This window comes from Vicugna pacos, chromosome 7, assembly GCF_048564905.1.
Source record: "Vicugna pacos chromosome 7, VicPac4, whole genome shotgun sequence".
Taxonomy (NCBI): Eukaryota; Metazoa; Chordata; class Mammalia; order Artiodactyla; family Camelidae; genus Vicugna; species Vicugna pacos.
In genome coordinates, this window is record NC_132993.1 from 81,201,086 (window position 1) to 81,209,657 (window position 8,572).

Sequence of the window (8,572 nt, forward strand, 5' to 3'; positions counted from 1 at the left end):
TCACAATAACCTTCTTTACCCAGTTTTCTACAGATCTCCTTTCAAGCAACCTAAAGAAGCCTGAAGAGATCTTCACTGAGTTCCCGTCTGTAAAGGAATAAAAATTCAGAAGCAGGCATCTCAGGGACCATCCTTCTTGAATATATAGTGTGTTCCTCTGGCTCCCTAGATGTGCGTGGCTTCTGTGGGCCCCATGCCACAGCTGAGATGTTCAAATCATTTGAGTCGGTTTCATATGCTTGAAAGGAGAGCAAGATTCTGTTACTTCTACGCTCAAGAAGCTGCTGCTTCTGTTCACAAATATCAGAACAACCCAACGCACAGGGTAGTAAACCAGTCGTATTCTCCTGTCTATGTATGTTACAGAGTCTAAGGTAGGCGGTCCAGGGCTGATACACGGATTCAATGATCTTTCAGCTCTGTAGCTTTTTTTTTTTTTAATGTTTTTCAGGTGGCTTCTGCCCGTCCAGGCATAACATCTGCTTTCCAGTCAGCCAGAAATGGGAGAGGCACATCTTGCCTTTTTATTTTGGAACCCAGAATCCAGCCCAGAGAGTGATGCCTACGTCTTTTCAGCCAGAACTGCATTGTACAGCTACTCTTAGATGCAAGGATAAGAGGAAGGTAAGGATGAAGTTGGCTGAGCGTGTGTGTGGCATGAATCAACGTCCCCTCTCTTTCACACTATCTCAAGGGAGAAGAGGAAGATTTTGGAGAATCCCAAACAGGACTTGGAGATGGGGAAGTAAGAGTGGCTTCTGAGCGTTTAGCAGTAAGAGATTGATGGGCATTTCTTTTCCAGCCTTCAGTAAACTTCATGGAGACTCAAGGCTGTGTCACCTTGTTCCAATCCAAAAAGTCATCCCAGGATGCAGTGTTCCTCCTTATGTGAACCAGCCATGATTAGGGGGACTTCTGCTGAGGGTCAAGGCTGGATCGTTCATTGGTGAGGTGCCACCCAACATACTGATGGCTACTCTCAGAGGAAGGAGAGTCATTTTGAGCCAGGGAGCCTTGAGGTGGGTCCACCTAACCTTGAGTGGGTACACAGGAATGGAAAGCAATTCCCAAGATTGCCTCCTGATGTCCTCAGCATGCTCCTGAGGTGGTTTTAGGGACCCTGGAGAACAGAGGTCTGTCTTTGCATCCAAAAGCAAGCCTGAATCCCAGCTCTGGCCCATGACTTCGGGCAAATTGTTCCTTAAGCCTCCATTATCTCATCTGTGAAGTAAGACTAGAAATAGCCAAGGATTAAATGAGAAAATGGAATAAGCACACTCTGACAGGCCTAAAGCTTGGTACAGAGAAAGTGTGTTACGATTTTTAGAACAGTGCCAAGCTGGGACTATTTTTGCTGGTCATTGATATGCTTCATGTAACTGAATCTGATCTCACGGACATATGTCATTAATATTTACCCCCAAAATCTTCTTTCCCATATCCTATCTTTGGTTTTTCCAGGCCTTCTGTCACTTCTCACCAGCCATGTCCTCTTTCACGAGTGGCTGGGGAGAGAGTTGTATGTGTACAGAGCACATGTCTTCCAGAACCAAGAGCTGTGTCTCATAATCCCATTTGCAGTGTATGCAAGTTGAGAAGGGAAAACCTGACATCCCCCTGCTCACTGGAGCTCACACAGAACCCAAAGAGTTAAGGTAGCATTCCAACGAGCTGCATGCGAGAGTCTCTAACAGGCTGTCCAGGGAGAGTCACTTGACCACGCTACGTTCAATGAGGTAATGGTCCCACATGCATCCTCTTCTCTTGGGAGAAGGTGTGTGAGATGTAAATAAATGATCAGGTTACAGAATTAACTCTGAATGACCAATTTTGGTTCAAGTAAAGGTCTTCTCCTACCTCACAGATCCCTGGCGATAAATCTTTCAGCAACAGGTTGATCCCTCTCTGAAACAGACTGTCTAGCAATGTTTCCACCTTCGGCACTTGTCGGGACGGAGTGAGTGCGAGGCGGGGGCCCGGCCACACATGCAACCAACCGCAGACTAACACCTTGAAGGGCTTCCTCTTTCAAGGGCCGACTGGCAATACTCTGGCTACTGCTGGGAGGGAGAGAAAAGGGAACAGTTTGCAAAGCCAATAGTAACAGCAAACACAATAGACCATCTGCGAAAGGGAGTTGCTGATCTGACTTCCAGAGGCTGAAGCAACAAGGTGAAAGGGACAGGACCCAGGACCCAGCTCCATGTCACTTCCGATGCCTCGCTCCTCTCAGTCTTCCCTTGGGGGTAGGTTATTTAAAGTCTGTCATGAGTCTTTGCAAATTCACAATGCAACGAGCATGTGCTGATTATAACCAGGTCTAGCGTGTCCCTGGGAAAAGGAGTACGAAGGAAGGAGGGCTTCAGCGTTGCTCCGGGGATTCTTCGGTGACACGGGGCATGCGGGCTGATCCTTAGCCCCCAGGTGTGCCCCTCCACCTAGCACCCGGATGCACGCTGTGGCTCTGATGGGCAGCAACACCTTTCTCTCTGTGGCCCCTGGGCTCCCGGGCCTCAGAGTCTAGGTGGGTGACAGGCGAGGTAATCTCACGATGCGCAAGTGCAGAGGAAGTTATGGCTGCAGAGCTGAGAGAAGCAGGAAGTGAGACTTGGATTGGGGGGTTTGTAGCAAGACCAGGAGGATGAGGCTAAGCCAAGGACAAGAGGATGAACAGTCCAGTCTGAAACAAAACCTTGCACCTGTCAAGGCTGTGGGGCAGGAAAGGACAGACACGCTCCAGGAACCAAGGGGAAAAAGCTAGAAAAGGAGAGAAGGCGTGAAATGAGGGTATTGAAATGTGCACGAGACAGACACTGCAGGCCAAGTGGAGGCTCTCCAACCATATTCTTCCTGTGTGGGGAAGACTGAACGGCTGGAAGCATTTTGGTTTGGGATATATGAAGATGGCGTGACCGACAGCTCTCATTGCTGGCCGTCATGTCATCTGTCTTGCATAGTCAGTGCTGACCGTCCCTGATGGGGGTTGGGTGTAAGGGTGGATGGCTCCATACATCCAGGGCCCCTTGTCCCCCATGCCTTCTCCCTAACGGTCCTCCACCTGTGTCTCCACAAAATATTAAACTTCTTGTCTGCAAGCTCGAAGACATCCAAAAGTCGCTGGGACCCAATCCATTGGGGCCCTTTTATCCTCTTGAGAAGCGTGGCTCCTGTCACGCTACCTTACAGCCACACACCAACTCTTCCCCTAGATTCGAACCTGGACCCCGAATACCTGTGAACCTGATATGTTGGACTCATTAATCTAAAGACCAGGAATGTTGTACCAAAATGCTTTACCTTTACATAGTTACTAAAAACGTATTTGTGTTTTCTCCAAGTGCGGCGCACTCACCAGACCACAGAAGGTCAGCGCATGACGGCCTGATGAGCGGCTTGGAGCCTACATCACCCTGGGCCTCCTGGAGACGCTGCAGCCGTGCAGGCCCCTCGGTGACCAGGCTGCATCTGGTGAAACTTCATTTCAGCACAGGTGTTGGTGACATGGTCAAGTCGTGTAGACATGAGAGATTCAGTTGCTCCTTCCCTTGGTGGCCTGTCTATACAGCTCCATGGGGGAAGAGGTGGGGCCGTTTCTGCCCCACCACTCAGAGACGGAAGGAAGAATAAATCCCAGCGCCTGGAACCTCCAATCAAGCCACGCTTTTCCGTATCCTTTGGTATAAGGGAGATGTTGGGGACTGAAACATACGTTAAGAAAGGTGAAAGCTTGCTTTCTTAGAGGTCTTTTGGCAAAAGGATTATTGGTAGCGTAGTGAAGTTGGCCGGGGGAAAAGTTCTCCAATCAGACTTCCAATCCCAGCCCTACCACTTCCTGGGTATGTGTCTTCGTCTGTCTGGGCTGCCAGATCAAATTAGACTGAAAGACAATTTATGCTAAACTACAGACATTTATTTCTCATGGTTCTGGAGGCTGGAAGTCTGAGATCAGGGTGCCAGTGTGGGCCAGCACCTTTGCCTCCTTATAGCAAGGATTACCTTTCGTCCTGTTTTTAATAACATGCCCCTCCTTTCTGTCTGAGACCTCCCCATAATCCCACCAATGTCCATATGTCTAACATGCACCTCAAAACTCTTCCAGGCTCGACCTAGTACCTGGTTCCAAAGCCTCTTTATAACAGGTATTCGTTACAGCGACAACCCTCTTCTCAGTAGCAAAATCCTAGTCTCTTCAAGCTGTCATAACAAAATACAAGACACTGGGTGGCTAAAACAGCAGAAATTTATTTTCTCACAGTCCTGGAGGCTGGATGTCCCAAGATCTCTAGTCAGCAAACTGGACCCAGGAGAGGAGGTCCAGTCTGAGTCCAAAGGCCTGAGAACCAGGAAGGTCAATGGTGTAAGTTCCAGACCAAGGCCTGGAGAAGCCAATGTCTCTGATCACACAGTCAGGCAGGGGAAGCTCTCTCTTGGCAGCCTTTTTGTTCTATTCAGGTCAGTTGATTGAATGAGGTTCACCCACACTAGGAAGAGCAATCTGCTTTATCCAGTCTACTGATTCAAAGGTTAATCTCATCCTGAAACTCCACACAAACACAACCAGGATATGTTTGAACAAATGTCCGAGGGCCTTGCAGCCTGGTCAGGTTGACACAGAATTAACCATCAGTATGTGGTGCCCCAAAGTCTCCTCCTCAGTGTTTATCAGTTTCCTCAGCTGTAAAATGGGGATAATAATAAAACCAGCCCCATAAAGTTGCTTCAAAGAGCAAACTTTTTAATATGAGTGTGGACACTTGGCAGTGTCAGGCCCAGTGAGGACTCAGTAGCTGATGGCTAGTAGTAGCGTCACTGGGTCGTACCCTCACCCATAACACGTCTACCTTGAAAACTAGAATTTTCACAAATGAGTTCAGGTCACCCCTGAGTATGCTGCCATGTTAGTCGTCTTCATCTCAAACAGATCATCCCAGGACAATACGACCTGGCACTGGAACCCACTGACACTAAGCAGCCTTCCTGGGCTCTTCTGCAAGAGAGGCGCGTTTGGACCAGTTAAAAATACACATCCCAGGCTCCACACAAAGGGCTGCTTTAGAACAGCCCCTATTGGGCACGAGGCCCAGGGATCTGCATTTTTAACTAGAACCTCAGATAACTCTGATGTGCGAGAGATGCTGAGAACCACTGCCGTCGGGGAACTCAGCACAGGATACTGACTCATTATTTCCCTCACTTTGTTTTATTACATTTATTTGTATGTGCCTTCACGTTCTTGCCCCATTTGAGTTTCTGTTAGCATTTCATCATCCTGGTTGTATATCCTTGTCCTTCAGGGTGGGGTTCAGGGAAGTCTGCTCTGGCCGAGCTTATGGTCCAAGGTCTCCTCACCCCGGCTTGTTTACTGCTACCGGCGACATCACGCCCTTGCTAACCCTCAATCATAACAGACAGGCCTGCCCACTCCCTCCTGATTTATCCTGTATTGCGTTGCCTCCTCACCCCGACCCCCTCTTCTTGGTGATTTAAGGAGCTGTTTTTGTTGTTTCTAGAGCCAACACATCTGTCATCCATCTCCCTCCATCTTTAAAAACATTGGAAAATCACTGGTTGCTGAGCGCAAAGTGAAGCTTGCACCAGAGGACCATTTCTTTTGAAAATGGCTTTCCCTTGGTGGGACTGGATTGTCTGGGCTTCCACTCTTGCTGCCATTTAGATCAGACCCTTAAACTCAAGTAGACAGCGATGCTTCTCAGCGTGGGTTTGTAGATAGAACTGCTTAATCTTGTGAAGTAAAGTCAACTTTGTGCTTCATCCATAATTTCTCCTTTTTGCAGACGACTCTTTCTCCACGAACACAGAAAATTAAGCCATGGCGACAACTGAGAAATAATAGGGCACAACGTGTGTTCATGGTGGACTGTGAATAGACTGGATTAAGAGCTGGTCTGCCTCTAGTGGAATTCTATCATGAGAGCCTTACTAACAGGAAATAGCAGAAATCAAGTTTAGTTAACCTAAAGAAAGGAGGAATTTGCTGGAGGAGATCAGAGAACTCCCAGAAATGTCAGGCTCAGGGCACAGGTAGGAAACTCAGAAGCCTGGGTAGCTGGACCTCTTGGAGAATGTGGTCATCACAGGAGCCTGGGAAGGGGCTGGGCAGTGCCCCCAAAGACAGTCACTTCCAGGTTCAGAGCCTGGGCAGGAGTTCTGATTGGCTGACTTCCACCGCACGCCCTCCTTCCCGCTGCCAGAGACCCTCCCTTAGAACTTCCGTAATGGGAGATGAGCCTTCATCCTCTCACCCAGGGTTCCCCCAAAAGACTAAGAAGATTTGGATGTTGTGTAGTCTTAGGACAAAAGCCCACCCCAGACAGGACTCACATTCCCCCATCCCCACCGCAATAATAGCAGCCATCAGTTGCTGAGGACCCCTGTTTCTCCACGCACTGGGCTAGACACTCCACGTGTGGAATCGCTCATCCTTACCACCGCCCTCTAAAGTAGCTAGCAGGATGTACTTTTTACAGCTGAAGAAACTGAGCCTTGAAGAGGTTAAGTAACTTTTCTGTGGCTGTGCAGGTGATAAGTGATGAGCCCACGCTCCCCTGAGCCCAGAACTGGTGGCCAGTCCACTCCATCACACTTCTGCCTCTCTGTGTTATTTTCACTGAAGTTTTTGCCTGTATCCCAAGCAGACCACACAAACAGGACTTGTTTCCATGCTATTACATCCACGTTTGAATGATAAAGGGTATTGACAGATTTATCTCTAAGGTTCCATCTGTATCTTTCTGTGTTTCTATAACTAAATTCTGATGACTACCTTTTTTTTTTAATTAATTGATTTTTTTTTTCAGTGGAGGTACTGGAGATGGAACCCAGGACCTTGTGCATTCTAGGCATATGCTGTACCACTGAGCTGTACCCACCCCACCTGATGACTTCCATTTTAAAATGGCATTGAGCGTGTAACTGCAGAGCAGATCTGGCTGCTGTTGGTGGAACCATTATCAATTTCAAGTGCGATGCTGCCTTCTTTGGTCCCATGCAGCTTCCCCTGGAAGACCGTACCTCCCCTGCCAAAGCGAGTCCCTGAAATCTGTTCGGAAACTAACCACAGGCCTGTGTCCCAGTGGAAGTGGCTGCTGAACACAATTCCTGCTGTCTGGTTGGTGACGTGCTAATCACCCTTTGTTGTTCTAAACAAATACGTCTCAGCAGAGACTCAAAGGAACTTTTTCAGAGAAGAAAGTGGGTATGTTCACACCGATTTTATGTGGGCAGAATGAGCGATGCTTAGTCAAATAATCGCTCCTGATTCTCACTTGGGCATATGTGGTTTGGACTAGAAACTAAAAGCTACTTGGACAATTTTGCAGAACCTTATCGCTGGCTTCGGTCTGGAGCTCCTGTCTGAAACAGCAGGTAGCATCAGGGCATTAAAAGACATACGCGTTGGGTTGGTGTGTTCCTCCTTCATGAGGCGCAGTTTGTGATTCATCTATTTAATTGTGCTGTAAACGGACATTTATGGAGCACCTGCTTGGGGCTAGGGATGTATCAGTGTTGAGATTTTACTTACAAAAAAAAAGACAAAATCCCTAGCAGGTGGTGTGGTGGTGTCAGGGGAGCAGGTAGACATGAAAGCAGAATGAAAATGCAGGATGATGGAAATGTCATGTTATGAATGCCTGGAGAGTGTGGTACAGGAGCACAGAGAAGGGCCTGACTAGATGTTTTGGGGGTAAATCTGGAAAGAAATAAAGAGAAGTATTTGAGTGGAGTCGTAATGAAAACAGTGTAACCAGAACATTACGTGGGAGGCTCTTTGTAGCTGGAGGTCAAAAGTCTGCACGTTTTAGGACCTACAAAGTTCAGGATGACTGTGAGTGACATAGGAGGGGGTTAATCAAAGAGTGAAAGGAGAATTTTAAAAGGAGCTAAAACAGACCCTGATACGAATAGTCATAGACATTATGCAAAGACCTTGGATTATGTTAACAGGCTTTTCACGCGGAAGAGGGGTGTGATGGGACTATATCTGAGAATGACCGCTCTGTTGACAGAAGAATGAATTAGAGCAGAAAGAGGACAGGAGACCTTACAGACAGCCAGGCTGCAGGTGCAGTTTTACCATTTTGGTGACAATTTATGGAAGAATGAGAAGGCTTATCGTTCTCCCACAGTCTCTTTAAAAACATGAAAGCCGTAAGGACCCAATAGGAGAATTTCATGGAGTATTTTCATGAAAAAATAATTACAGAGATTATTTTCTTTTACTGGCCTGAAATCTTAAAAAAAAAAAAAAAGACAGTAGGCCAGTACAGTGAATCTTGCCTTTTCTAACATAAATTTTATATAGCGTGAGACAAATTTTGTCTTCTAACTCATAAGATGATTAACAGCAAAGTCGTCAATTATGGAGAATCAGTAAGTTGTTAAAGAATACTGCTTCTTAATTGAAGGCTTTTACACTAGTTGTCTACCTCCTGAAAGGACTTATTTCCCCATTCAGTGCTAAATTTAAGGACCCCTTTCAAACATCCATCATGTATCACTGAACCGGATCGGAAGACATGAGTGCGGACTGCTTTAAGGCATGTCAAAATGA

General features: G+C 47.1%; 1 long non-coding RNA gene across 1 annotated transcript; it reads left to right on the forward strand.

Annotated features, from left to right (window-relative positions):
- Positions 1-1,499: 1,499 nt before the first annotated feature.
- On the forward strand, positions 1,500-7,420 carry LOC116281344 (uncharacterized). The gene is made up of 5 exons (XR_004190782.2): positions 1,500-1,736; positions 1,865-2,246; positions 3,339-4,139; positions 5,796-6,042; positions 6,819-7,420. It is a non-coding gene; the product is annotated as an uncharacterized lncRNA (long non-coding RNA).
- Positions 7,421-8,572: the final 1,152 nt, after the last annotated feature.